The sequence below is a fragment of the Leptodactylus fuscus genome, chromosome 11 (genome assembly GCF_031893055.1).
Source record: "Leptodactylus fuscus isolate aLepFus1 chromosome 11, aLepFus1.hap2, whole genome shotgun sequence".
Taxonomy (NCBI): domain Eukaryota; kingdom Metazoa; phylum Chordata; class Amphibia; order Anura; family Leptodactylidae; genus Leptodactylus; species Leptodactylus fuscus.
Window position 1 is genome coordinate 46922144 of NC_134275.1, and position 15406 is coordinate 46937549.

At 41.2% G+C, this 15406-nt stretch overlaps 1 protein-coding gene across 1 annotated transcript in view; it reads right to left on the reverse strand.

Annotated features, from left to right (window-relative positions):
* The window catches only part of TOR4A (torsin family 4 member A), a 28976-nt gene extending 23047 nt beyond the window's left edge, over positions 1-5929 (reverse strand). Inside the window, exon 1 of the mRNA XM_075259010.1 lies at positions 5820-5929. The gene's annotated coding sequence lies outside the window, so the exon portion shown is untranslated. The remainder of the gene's footprint in view (positions 1-5819) is intronic.
* Between the last annotated feature and the right edge of the window lie 9477 nt (positions 5930-15406).

Here is a 15406-nt window from a genome sequence, read left to right on the forward strand (position 1 = left end):
GCTAGGAATACTCTTGCAAGACACTGTATATAGATACTGTAGATAGAGAGATGTCCAAACAAAGTCAGTACCAGCAAGACAACGGTGCCAGCACCAATGTACAAGCAAGTCCTAATATGAAAAAAGCAAAAAATAGGTGGCACTCTGTAGATAATTTTGAAAATTGTGGGTTTATTGCCCCATACAAAAATGCAACGTTTCAGCTCAAGACACTTGAGCTTTTTTTCATAGATAGATAGAAATGAAATTGTCTCTTAGAAAGTTGATACACATCTCTCAGTCCCGGGTATAATATTATTATTAATATTAGTATCGGTATTATTACATTTGCTTCCATTCCCACCAGTAATAATATGCAGAGTTATGGGAGATGTGATATTCTCTACAACTCTGCAGATTTTGTTGGTCACTTCCGTATTCAAGGGGAACTTATCTGATAACAACATTAGGGAACTAATACTTTTTCAATTCCTTAAAATAGTGTATAAAATATGTGCGGCAGTGTAGCTTCAGACATTGTAGCGCTGTCCTCAGTCATGGTGTGGGGTTGTTGGGTGCAGCTCTCATAGCTGTAGATATGTGTAAGGCAGAGATGTCTTTCTGACTTGTGATAAGATATTGGTCCTTCCTGTGTGATCTGTGCAGTATAGATGGCCGCCTCTTGTCTTCCTCCTACTTGCCTTAATCACTTAGTTCTGGCACAGCCTGGCCAAAGATCTGAGCACACCTAGATCACTGCCATGGCTAAATCCTGTACCTATCACTTACCACCTCCCACTATGACCGAGACATTACTAAAGCCAAGACACCAGGCTGGCCAGTTAAAGGGCAACCTCCCAAAAAGTCTTCAGTACATCTCAGTCCTTTCTCTTCTGTTAACTTGTTATTTAACAAGCTTCTTGGTTGACTCTGTTCCAGGGAAAGATGGGTGACTACCAGTATAGCCTTTAATAAAGTTCCCTCAGGGGTTGTCACTCATCCTTACTATAGTTCTTAAAGGGTATTTCCTATAATAAACACTTTTCAGCGATCTTGAGGGAAAATGATCAATGTCTAGTTGCTGGGGTTGACAGTGGTGGTGGTCATGCTGGTGGTGGGGGATTCAGGGACTCCTGTTATTTATGATCAGACCTCTATGACATATTGTATAGATATAGTATAGCTAGTACATGTTTATCATGTGAAAAGCCCTTTTCAGGTAAACCTTTCCAGATACGTACGGTGCCTTAGGCTAGGTTCACATCTGCGCTGGGCCCTCTGTCGTTCAGGTCTGCCAGGGGACCCGAACGACAGAGAGCCTGACCGCTACCCGCGGACATCAACAAACTCTATAGACTATAATGGGGTCCATTGGGTGTCCGCTGTTTTTACACTGAAAGCGGCAGAGAGAAAGTCCTCCATGCAGAATTTTTCTCTCGGCCCATTTCTGACAGCTTCTGTGGTGGAGACTCTACTGGAGACATACTCTACAGACGGACTCCGGCGCAGATGTGAACTTAGCCTTAGACCTGCAACATGAATGGAGCCCAATGAATCCCATTCACTATAATGGGGTCTATCTAGTATCTATTCTTTTTAATTCAAACCGCTGGGATGAAAAAGTCCAACTGGACTTTATCATCTGGAGATTTTCGGCAGATGCTACAAAGGGAGACCTTATGAAGATGTGAACACAGCCCTAGATGTGCACTTCAAGCCCGAAAAAGTTGGTCACTACTGGTTTAAAATTACACCCATTTTGGTTGTCACCCAGGTTTCATTGGTTTACCGTCTGTAGAACAGACAAAAATGACCAATTTTTGATACTTTATCTACTGTGAAATGTAGATGACAACCAGTATGGCTTCCATTATAGATGCCATTGGAGTTGTCACCCAGCTTTCAGAGACTCCGGAATGGTTCATCTGCTGCATTATGAATAGCTATATCCCATTGAAGTTCTATTACATCTTTGGAAAGATGTCAGAGATGAAGGGGCCAGTCTTTTAGGGTATCTATTTTTTTTCATAAAGGATGGAGCCTCCCTTTAAATTAAAGTGACTCAATATTATATAATAAATTTTTCAACCAAAACACAAATTGTAGCCAGTAAAGTAAAAACCTCTACCAATAGACGTAGGTTCTGACCTCCCACCTTACAAATCTAGATATACACAGTGAGTTCTGTCCATCCAATAACAGCCAATCCAACCAAAGGTTATACAGGAAAGTGTCAGGCAGGGTGGGGGGCGCGTTCACACTCCATTGTTTCATGAGTCAAACGCTTTTCGGAATTGTATCAAATACTGTGCGGTATTATTCAGGAATATTGGAGCCAATGGGCACAAACTCAAGAATTTATTGACATTAGGTTTTAGCAAAGAGGCAAAACTTAAAGTGAACAGGTCAGGTGGCGTCCTATCTGAGACCAGGATCAGATTGAGAGGGAGAGCAGAGCTTAGCTTCTATATCTCTCATATACAATACTGTGCAAAAGTTTCAGGCAATATTGCAAAGCTTTCAGAAATAGAAGGGTTACTAGTTTATCTTTGTCAATGAAGAAAATAGAACTGTAAATCCCATCAATATTTGGTGTGACCTTTTCTCTTTGGCGGAAAGGTCCTGGAAGTGATTATTTGGCCCCCACAGATCTAGCCCTGATCTCAGCATTGTTCAGTCTGTCTGGGATGACATGAATGGAAAGACTGATTGGGGCAGGCCTACATCCAGAGAAGATCTGTGGGAACAACCTACGTGCCCACTTTTGCCAAAAACTGCCTGAAAGAACTAAAGGAAGGCAAAGGTCACATCAAATATTGATGGGATTTACATTTCTCTTTTCCTCATTCAAAAATGAATTATTAACCCTTCTATTTCTCAAAGCATTCTTATTTTGCAGGCCCAGGGGCCCTGTGCTTGTGAGGTAAAGGAGTATTGGGATTCATTGTTGGATCTAATAGTTATTTGTTGGTAATGCTCATATTGCACCACCTAACATATTACTGTGCAGTCTGTTGGTTATATAGATATCCACATTATGGGCTATGTGGTATAAATTTATATTGTGGAGCTTTTCAGCAAGTATGTATGATTTGTGCTATTACATTGCTTCTTGGTATTAGTGTAATTACATTTTCCACAGTTAAAAGTTATTTTGATTGTAATATTAGCCCTTTTGCTATATATTTCCCACACATGCCTAGAAGTTTTACATAACACTGTAAATCTTACAGATCAAATGATAGGTTAACTTAAAAAAAAAAAAAAAAAAAAGTCTGGATCCCAAAGCAAAATCTGTACCTGTGCCCAAACTACCATGTGCTATTTTGTAGCTCTGACTGAGGGGCTATCAGGCACCAGACGGTGGTCTCTGTACCCCCCAATAGATCCATTACATGCATATGAAGTACAGTGTTGGCCAAAAGTATTGGCACCCCTGCAATTCTGTCAGATAATACTCATTTTCTTCCAGAAAATTATTGCAATCACAAATTCTTTGGTATTATTATCTTCATTTAATTTTTCTTCAATGGAAAACCACAAAAAGAATTGTCAAAAAGCCAAATTGGATATAATTCCACAGCAAACATAAAAAAGGGGGTAGACAATAGTATTGGCACTGTTTGAAAAATCATGTGATGCTTCTCTAATTTGTGTAGTTAACAGCACCTGTTACTTACCTGAGGCACCTAACAGGTGGTGGCAATAACTAAATCACACTTGCAGCCACTTGAAATGGATTAAAGTTGACTCAACCTCTGTCCTGTGTCCTTGTGTGTACCACATTGAGCATGGAGAAAAGAAAGAAGACCAAAGAACTGTCTGAGGACTTGAGAAGCAAAATTGTGAGGAAGCATGAGCAATCTCAAGACTACAAGTCTATCTCCAAAGACCTGAATGTTCCTGTGTCTACCGTGCGCAGTGTCATCAAGAAGTTTAAAGCCCATGGCACTATGGCTAACCTCCCTAGATGTGGACGCAAAAGAAAAATTGACGAGAGATTTCAACGCAAGATTGTGCGGATGGTGGATAAAGAACCTCAACTAACATCCAAACAAGTTCAAGCTGCCCTGCAGTCCGAGGGTACAACAGTGTCACCCCGTACTATCCGTTGGCGTCTGAATGAAAAACGACTGTATGGTAGGATACCCAGGAAGACCCCACTTCTTACCCAGAGACATAAAAAAGCCAGGCTGGAGTTTGCCAAAACTTACCTGAGAAAGCCAAAAAACGTTTTGGAAGAATGTTTTCTGGTCAGATGAGACAAAAGTAGGAAAAGGCATCAACATAGAGTTTACAGGAAAAAAAGAGGCCTTCAAAGAAAAGAGCACGGTCCCTACAGTCAAACATGGCGGAGGTTCCCTGATGTTTTGGGGTTGCTTTGCAGCCTCTGGCACTGGACTGCTTGACCGTGTGCATGGCATTATGAAGTCTGAAGACTACCAACACATTGTGCAGCATAATGTAGGGCCCAGCGTGAGAAAGCTGGGTCTCCCTCAGAGGTCATGGGTCTTCCAGCAGGACAATGACCCAAAACACACTTCAGGTCAGCACTAGAAAATGGTTTGAGAGAAAGCACTGGAGACTTGTAAAGTGGCAGCAATGAGTCCAGACCTGAATCCCATAGAACACCTGTGGGGGAGAGATCTCTTGATGGCAGTTTGGAGAAGGCCCCCTTCACATCTCAGGGACCTGGAGCAGTTTGCCAAAGAAGAATGGTCTAAAATTCCAGCAGAGCCTTGTAAGAAACTCATTGCTGGTTACCGGAAGCGGTTGTGCGCAGTTATTGTGTCTAAAGGTTGTGCTACCAAGTATTAGGCTGAGGGTGCCAATACTTTTGTCCGGTCCATTTTTGGAGTTTTGTGTAAAATGATCAATGATTTGACTTTTTTTTCATTCTCTTTTGTGTTTTTTCATTGCAAGCAAAATAAATGAAGATATTATTACCAAAGAGTTTGTGCTTGCAATCATTTTCTGGAAGAGAACGAGTATTATCTGATAGAATTGCAGGGGTGCCAATACTTTTGGCCAACACTGTAGATAGTTCTAAGACGTTAACTGGGGCCTCCACTGGACCTCTTAGCCCTTCATAACTAAATAGAGAGGAGGCTGCAGTTGTCTCAGGACCTCGTACCTAGTCCATAGATGTGCTCTATCATCCAGAGGCTTTGGGGGAATAGTTGGCAGCCATATTGTCTAACTGAAACGCTCATGAAATCTCTGTTTTTTACATGATCCCCCAGTGTTGTGCCTTCCTTATTTGTAATATGGTAGATTGCTCTTTGCACTACAGTGCCTATCATGTAAATAATATGCTGGGTTCTGAGAATACTCATGGTTAGCCATGTCCATTTTGCAGGCGGATATCTTTGCATAAAATAACAGAGATCTCTACGGACCTGGAGCTTTATGGACATTTTTGCATCAGCGACCTTCAGAGCCAAAATATTTCCCCTGATCTCTGCTTGTTCGTCACTCTTGCCCAGAATACCTCTGAATCTGATATGCCAGGCATAGGTAACTAATACATTAACTCATGAACGACCATAAGTACCATGAGAGCAATGCAACAGTAATAGTGAGAAAACAGCTATATGATAGGTGTAACTGGTTATACTTTTAGATTTGGCAGTGTTAAAATGATGATAGAAATATGTGAGTTTTCTAAGCACTGCTGCATCATATTATGATCAGAATAGTTGTAATAGCTGCAACAATGTGACAAGCATGCAATTATCGTAATACACACCAAATGGGGGAGGGGTCTTTCCTTCTGTGGCTGCATAACATGGGATTACCTATAAAACTTTCTAGTGCATTACATACCAGCTACTACATACCTGCGCCTGCTTTACACCTTCCAGTCTGCCTGGCACTGCTGCTGCTCTCTGCAGGGTCTCATCCTGATGTGAGCTCTGGAGACTGACACCAGTGAGAACTAAGCCAAATTCACCTCCCCCTGACACAGCTCACACTCAACTTCTGCAAATACTGGGCTGGGAAGAAACTACTGAAAGCGATTCCAGCCCCCGTAGGAATGTCCGCCTCTCCAGAGGCTAGAAACCTGGATTCTTTGCATAGAAAGGGTACGATTCTCAGGTGTACGCATGTAAAGCCTGCCCACGGGGAAAATACTATAATCAATAGACTCATCAAATTCCATTCAGTCATCTTTTAAATATTATCTGTCCTTGGGAAAGCTGGGTGATGAGTAATATGGCTGCTATTACAGGTTGTGATGTGCTTTCGTACAGTCAGGTTGTATCTGTGGGTACCTAGGTAGGTGCACTGTTCAGGGGTCTGAAAAAGTTTGGTGACCACTACTGGGGTGTCGATGACATATGGACTTGATACCCAACTTTTCTAGAGTCCTAAATGGAAAATTTTGCAATTGAGTGATTGATTTATAACTTCATAAATATACCCTGAGGGAGGCTCAGTATATCCTGACTTATTGTGTTCACTGCTTTGGGTTACAACATACAAGAGTAAAGTAACCCAGCTTTCCTACACTCCTGAACAGACAGATGCCTAATTATGCAGTTATATATCCCCAACTTATTTATGCTGCATACAAAAGGATATTCTGGTTACTACTAAAAGTCATTCTTATCCACAGGATAGCCCCTAATATATTTCTGATTGACAAGGGTTGACCACTGATCATTAGCATAGGGTTGCTGTGTGCCCAAATTAATGGCAAGGCAGGTCAAGCATGAGCACTGTTACTCCAGTCATAGATATGGGGCTGACAGCCAAGTGCTGTACATAGCTTTCTCTATCTCTGTCAGTCCCATCGAATTGGATGGTACTGCAACTTACATGTGCGACCTGCCCCGCCACTAATTTGTTGCATATGTGAACCCTGTTGTTATGATTGTTGGGGGTCCCAGTGGATAGATCAGACAGTATTCCTAACTTGGCTTTAGGAGATAAGATTGGGGTTCAGTGGGGGGCCCCCAATCCTGTTAGTGTGGAGTCATGACTTTTGTCCGCCTTTCCTGCTGGTGTATTCCCTCTATATACATTTTCAGTGGAGCATGGCCCACTTCCTGAATAGTTGTGTAAGTAGGTTATTTATAGGATGAGCCTGAATCTTATTGTCAGATCTGTGTGTTTTATTTTAGGCACTAAAGCAAACAGAACAACATTATCTGATGGATCAGAGGAACCCGTATGTGACCAAAAATATGGCTATGGGGCCAAAGCTGAATACCAAGAGAGAGAGGTCAGTGGGTTAGGATATGATAATGAGCATCTATATTGCAACATCCAGATTTGACTAGTCCATAAGTCTAAAATGTGATCACCATATGGCTGAGACCCCACATTGCAGAAATGCAGTTATTTGAACTTTGCAGAAGTGCAGCGGGAAAAAATGCTGTAGTTTACACTTCCAGCAAAGTAACTGGGGCCCGCACTAGAACAGGGGCCCGCTGTGTGAATGCTGCAGTAGAGCTGTGCCACTGGCTTTTCTACTAAGGTTATATGGTAACTTTATCCCCAACTCCTATCAGGCAACCAACGATTGAAATGTCACCCTGCATCTCCTTTACTAATGTGAATGAAAGAAGTAAGATTCCGACCTTGAGGGTGCTGCAAGTGCAACTTCTTTTCTCAAAAGAGTCCACCAGTGTTTTATCCTTGTGAGTAGAAGTTGCAACCCTCTCAAGATCAGTGCGACTCCATTCATTTAAATTAATGAAGGGGTTGTAGGGTGACGTTGCGATCTTTGGCAACATTATGGGAGTTGGGGCCAAAGTTACCATGTAAGCTTACAGTGGTACATATGTTCTATATGGCTACATACACACGGGGACCCCCCATTGTTATGTTTGGGAGGATCCCAGTGACTGGACCCCCAGCAACAAAACACTAGCCCCTATCCCTGGGCATGCTTTATTTATATAAATCTGAAAAAAAAACAACTTAGTGTCAACTGTACCCACACCTACCCGTATATTTCATGTATTTGTGTATTTAGGGTGGAATGTCCCTTCAAGTGCATCTCTGCATTATAGAAAACCAGCACACTGTTATCTAGGTGTACCAGAACTCATACAAACCTCCGGCCCTGATACCGCCATGCTAGAGTAGAAACACCAGCCAGGACGTCTGCAGATTTCCTGCATTGTGTAACCAGCAGAGCAGTGTGGGGGGAAAGTTCAAGAGTTTCACATATTCTGCAGAGTTACAGCTCAATTACTATCAGCATAACAGGAACCTGACAATCACTACAGGTGGTCAGTCATACCTGGATGGCAAACCTGCTTATACCTGCAGGAGCTAGGATAGCTTCAATGCAAAATTAGGCAGGGCTGCAGTTCGAGTGTAGGAAAGTTGTGTGACCACCACTGTGACGGACACCAGAGGAAGGCAGGTAACCTATGAGGTGACACTCACTTGTGTGGTACAAGGCTATGAACTTCTATGGATTGGATGTTTGCAGCAGACTCATTAAATCAAGACTTTTGCACCCCTCCTGCAGGCAACCAAATTCTGCAGCATCCTTACTGAGCCTCATGTTATATAAACATCTGTCTGCGGCGGATAAAACCTCGCTCTACATCTGTATAAACATGCTTTATGGGGCCAATAAACAGCGCCGACGTGAACTTATTATTCACTGTGAACTTTGCATACACCATCAAAATCCAATCTTGGGATTGGACTAAAATAATGCTAGAGTTAGAGCAGCAATTTGTGGACTGGGCAACCAAGGGTATGGGTTCCATGTAGGCTGCACTTATGACTACTATAGGGCCTGTTAAGATGGAATTCCTCTTTAAAATATATAAATATGGTTGTGTGATGTGCAATGGCAGCGAGCAGGAAAGAATAAGTATGACAAGTAATGACCTACACCAGCATCTAGAGTTGCAGTTATGCCATATTCACACTTGCGCCTTGACCTGTCCGCCGTGATTCCACCTAAATCCCCAGAAAAACTGCATAGGGATGGCTTGCCGGCAGTCAGTTTAAAAAACCCATTCATTTCAATGGGTTTTTAAAGCAAACCGCTGGTGTCCATGTGCAGCCTCTTCGTCATGAAACCTCACGGACACAAAGTCCTGCATGTCCGACTGTGTCCGTGCAAAAAATGAAAAACTGTTTCACGGCGGAGGGGCTGCGCACAGACACTGGCGATTTGCTTTAAAAACCCTTTGAAATGAATAGGTTTTTAAACTGACCGCCAGCAAGCCGTCCCTATGCAGTTTTTCTGGGGATTTAGGCAGCAGACAGGTCAAGGCGCAAATGTGAACGCTGCACTAATAATATGCCTTGGCCCTTCTGTCTGTAAAGGGTGCATTCACATGGTGCACTTAGCAAAGGTCATCAGTATGTGATGGATCCCTAGGCCATCACCGATCAGTTGGATGAAGATGCCGCAGTATCCTGTCTGTAGTCTGTTCCCTGACACTACTGTGCATTGTATAGTGGCTGAGCTTGGTATTGCAGCTCAGCTCCATTCACATGAATAGTACTGAGCTGCTACTGTACCATGTGAATAATGAATGTGACAGGCTGCAGCCTCTTTAACCAGCAGTTCGGCAGGGGTCACTGGTGTTGGTCCCGCCCATTGATCACATATTGATGACCTATCAATATAGAAGTGTTGGGGAAAAAACTTTAATTTTACAGGTGAAATATCCATGTAACATGGGACTCTAACCTTTGAGTGGAAAATAGATGCAAAAATGAAGTAGCAACCCTAACATGGCCAGGAATGGAGCTGAAATGCCCCTCTATTACATTCCAAAGAATTAACACACTAACTAACGAGGGCATTGCCAGTGTGCTACAGTAGCTGTGTGTTATCAAAGGGGCCTATATTTGGAGCTGAAAGCCTGGTCCTATACCTGTTCATTTGTGCATGAGACCTAACTCTGCTAAACTATAATTTGTCCTTGGAATTTGGCTGAGACTGGAAGCCATCTGATAATCTGCAGTAAATCCACTGAAAGAAAGGAATGTTGTTTTACAAGGATATTTACTCAGCCTGCTGGCTTTACACTAAAGGGACTCTAATCACTTTATGATATCTGCCTTTTCCTTGAGGTTGAATATGTCTCTTGTTCCCTGTTATCAGCCACTTGAGGCTGATTGTAGTGTCCTCAGATGGGAGGAGTGACTGGGAATACAGAAAACCTGCCCACCCTGGTCACTACTGTATATATTCAGAGCTGAGAGACTTTATAATATATATATATATATATATATATATATATATATATATATATATATATATATATATATAATATATGACTTATAATCCCCACAACTGTTATAACGCTGCTGTACTATTATAAGCTCAGGACACTGGAGTTACTGGTCCTTTAAGAGCCCTAGACTACTGAGCCGCTGGGTGGGGTGTAAAATTAGAAAGGTTATTAATGATTTCACGTGTTTTTATGCTAAAAGTGTTCCCAGCAGAGATATTTAGCATATTTCCTCTCTCGCTCTCCCAGCTGTATAACTTTTTGACCGATTGTGTTTCCTATAGTTGATGCTCACTTAGGACTTGTGTAACATGAGGTCAGGCCACTATAGTGCTTAGCAATAGCGATGTACTTACCTCTGCTGTGCTGGGACTCCACACTAGGGATGGTTTTGTCATAAAGACATTTGGATAGTGTCAGGACGGGAAAATAAATGAGCCTCAGGGATGTGAAGGCTGTAAATAGTAGAAAGAAGGTGCAGATGCACAGCCCGGCTTCTTAAAATATAACCTTTAATCCATATTCAGTTTAAAATCAGCAGTGTACAAAGATAGGAAAAACATAGTGCAAACAAAAGATAAAATAAAACAACCACAGACGCGTTTCGGGATTAATAATCCCTTAGTCTTAGCATCACTAATGAAAAAATGTTGTGGAGAGTTATAGACGATTTCCCCTTATATGTTCACCACAACATCTGAACTCTATAATTACCTTAATTGTTATGATGTCATAGCTTTGCACATGCACAATAAAGTTTTTTCAAAAAGAACATTCACTGTGTTTTGGATGATAAAAGATCACATGTCTCAGAGTCACCCATAATACATATAGAAATATAGATATTTTTTGAGTATTTTCCATTTTTGTACGTAATGCTCACTATAGCTTTCAGCGGTATCTTGTGTTAGTTCGATCTTTCTTTCTTTGTTCATTGTGTCTCCTTATTTATTGTGTTTTAACATTTTATTGTGTCTCAGTACCCGTGTTTGGAGACAAATCAGAGATTTCTATTTGATGGGATTTAGTGGCATAGCGGCCACATTAACATAAGTGGTTTAGAAATGTTTTTGTCACAAGGTTTATATATATTTATATTTATGTTTATATTTATATGTATATTTATACATTTCTATATTTCTATATGTATTATGGGTGACGCTGAGACATGTGATCTTTTATCATCCAAAACACAGTGAATGTTCTTTTTGAAAAAACTTTATTGTGCATGTGCAAAGCTATGACATCATAACAATTAAGGTATTATAGAGTTCAGATGTTGTGGTGAACATATAAGGGGAAATCGTCTATAACTCTCCACAACATTTTTTCATTAGTGATGCTAAGACTAAGGGATTATTAATCCCGAAACGCGTCTGCGGTTGTTTTATTTTATCTTTTGTTTGCACTATGTTTTTCCTATCTTTGTACACTGCTGATTTTAAACTGAATATGGATTAAAGGTTATATTTTAAGAAGCCGGGCTGTGCATCCGCACCTTCTTTCTATTATTTACTACTTACTTCGATAAGTCCCGAGGCTGGAATCGCACACCCCGAAGAAACTTCTTTGATATGGTAAGTGGCAACTGACTCCCTTTTTTCTAAAGCAAATGTGAAGGCTGTGAGTAAGGCTTAATCCACAATGTGTGCATGTGTCCGATCCATGGTAAAACAGTGCAGACGGTACATGACTGACATCCATGGGCCGCTCATACCTCCGTGAACCCGTCCACTTCATACAGTGATCCTGGGCTGCAAAAGGGATCAGTGTAAGATCTGTTTTGAGTTTTACCACAGGATCACTGGGGCAGCAGTGAAAAACTCCTCTAGCACACAGAGCTTATTCACACTGATTGTGTTAACAGCCGGCATACAGCCCCATTTTAAATATAGTATCTATTCACACGACCATTGTTTTATCGGTCCGTGTTACCGATTCATGAATGAATAGAACATGCCATTTGCCTGTCTGATCTGTGAAAACCAGTAACACTTCTGTGTACACTGAAAAAAGTGAGGCTGAGTGCTCGACATGGTTGTGTGAGTGAAGTATGACAATGCACAAAGACACATCAGGGAGCTCCAGAGCAAAACTAGGAAGGGGCCCCACTGCACAATATCATCCCTAAAGGTGATAGACCACAGGATATAACATAAGTATCTGATAGATGTTGTTCCCCTATGTTTAAATCTGCCCCCTCCAACACTGTCCTGGCTCGCTCCAGCTCTGCTGACAAATCCAGGCTCCCAGCTGTATATTCTGTGCGTGTGTATAATATATATATATATATATATATATATATATATATATATATATAGTGCTGGATGTGAGTGTAGATGTGCTGCTCTTCTGCAGTGTCCTCTCCATTGTTTATCGTGTAGTAATCTGTGGTTATGCTGGCTGTGTGATAAATAACTGTATGTAAACATCCTCTTCAGCATCTTTGTGAGTCATCAAACTGCATAACCACCCAAAGGGGGTGGGGGTGGGGAGCTGATGGATTTCAGGGTCTCTGGTGCATTGCTCTACTACTCAGCTTTTCTGACATCATTTTCCATGTTCAATCGCCTCTTGCAAATTCCAGACATTTCACATCAGCAGAACATGTGGTAAGAAGAATGTGGAGTCATTGGTAGCAAGATATCTGTATATAAATATGTTCAGTTAAAGGAAAACCGATACACTGTTTTATGCCTAGTACAGGGCCTGAGGGGGCAGAGCCTGACAGTGATCACCAGAATGAGAATCCATGTCATGCCCTGCTTCCTTAGGCCCCGCACCAGGCATAATACATTGGATGGTTCTTTAAATGGATTGTCTGGTGTGGAGCTGGGGGTCTTCATCTTTTAGGCCTGATTCCCAAGGATGTATGAAAAATCATTCAAGTTGCATCCTGGAAAGTTTCTACACCTTTCTCACCCTGACCCATAGTAGTGCAGCACATATTACTACAGGACCTTGTGCTGTACAAATGCCATTCACAATACTCGTGACTAGTACATGGACTGTAAGTACAGCCATGTGAATAAGGCCTTATCATTCTCTCGGAAGAACCCATGTCCAGTGATATAAATGGTAAATGTGTAATACTCTGTTGGCCCTGTGGTGGCCCTGGAGGGCAATTGAACACTTAGCTACTATCTGTGAGACAACTCATTAGTAACTAGGGATACTAGTGGGACACCTTGTGGTTAGCTTACCCGTAGGAGGCCTTACTTTACAAAAAGGGATTGTACAAGGTGGACGACTCTTTTAAATTGTAGTCCAGTTTAAAGGGCAGCTCCACTTATAATAATAATAATAATAAATTTTATTTATATAACGCCAACATATTCCGCAGCACACTTACAATTGATATTTACGTCACTGGTGTGGTAATCCATTATAAGTTACATGGCAAAGACATTTTACATAAGTTTGTCTAAGTCCCATGGTTTCTGTTCCAAAAGTTGCTGCCATCATGCCTTAAGATAGGAAGTAGATTTTATATTTGTCTAATTTTGGGTGGAGCTTTGTCAGGGGCTCAGTATCGCCTCCTGCTGAGTAATGCGCTTTGTACAAGTGTCCGTCCACAATCCAGTGGTATATTCTTTATAGCCATTATATTGTATGGTATATTTCTCTTGGTGTATGAGTGACTACCCTACAGAGTGGTACTGCCTGCCATCAGGGGTTATCACCAGACATGTATTATATGTTAGAGACTAAGCAGGGGATGTGTATTTCAGGGTTTATTGCTCTTAATGCTGCTTGGTTTTGACTCAATATAAGCCAATATGCACTCTATGTGATATGACAGATCACATGCTGCATCGGGGACCTGAGGAAGCAAATTCACCCTGCCAGGAGAACAATTTTTATAAACAGTCACCATGTCACTTGTCGATATTTGAATGTTCGCAGTGAATAATATACTTCCTCTTTCTATAAATAACCAGAATGCATTCACTCTTTCTTTGTTAACTGTGAGGTAGCCTGGAAATAGTCATGTCATTGCAAAGGCTGCTTCATAAGCCATAGTGAAATACAGCAGAGGGACCACTGATCCCTACTGTCTGAATTCAAAGTATAATATGTTTGAAATTTTCAGTTGAGGCAATTTGCTTGTATAAAATAATATATACTTCAGAGCTGCATTTAAAATTCTGCTGGATGCCACATAGAATCCATTGCAACTCCGTTTTTTGATGGACACCTTCTATATAGCTATGCTGGTCTCCTATATGCGTTATAATATGTCATTCTTTGTGAGTTGACTTATCTTGGGTGCCAACAGGAAACCAGAAAGCTAGAATGCAGCTTAGGTGCGACTGGAGTATAAGCAAGACTGTTATTCAAGATCAGTACAAATGTAAATGAAGCAAAATATCTGCTCTAGGTTCATACAGGCTATAAAAATAAAGTATATGTTGGTAAAGCCCGGTCATTCTTAAACACGGCTGTTTTCACTTATGGTGGTTGAGCACACGGTCCTCATAGGTATAGTTAAATTTGCAGTCTATTCAATCTCCAGGTTGAGATGAACTCAAAAATGTGACACAGTTCACACACTGATTGCTGCTTGAGAGTTAGCTGAGCTTCCTGTTAAGAGAGGGGAGAGAGCTTCCTCCTATAAAATAGATGATTACCAGGGGAACGCCATAGATCGTGGCAATAGGGTCACATTTGCGTCCGGTGTTCTGGTTCCTTGGAGGACAAACTGGTAAAATACTGTACATCTATGGAACCATGATGTCCTTATTGTGTACAGGTTGTCAGGCAGGGACACTACATATATGAGAAGATAACCTGACCACAAGAAGGACATCATTGCAGACCATAGAAAGTTCCTGCATCAATGGTCCTATCCATTGGTAGCTGATCAAGACAAAAGGGGTCACCACTAAGATGGTTAGACGAAATCTATAAAATTTTGCAAAATGTAGTTATTTTTTAATTTTTTTTTTTTTTTATGTTCATGGAAAAAAACAAAATAAGCCTTCTTTCAGATGAGGCAAATAAATTGTCTAAAACAGATAATAAATGTGGTACAAGACGTACCCCAGTGTATTAATAATTCAGCAATGTCTTAAAGAGCTCTATCATTGGGCACATACTGGCATAGCCTTTAGAAAGGCTATTCCACACCTACCTTTTGTTTGTACATCACCTCAGTAGATTTTGAATAAGCCAATTTTTATTCGTATTCTAATTAGGCTTCAGCG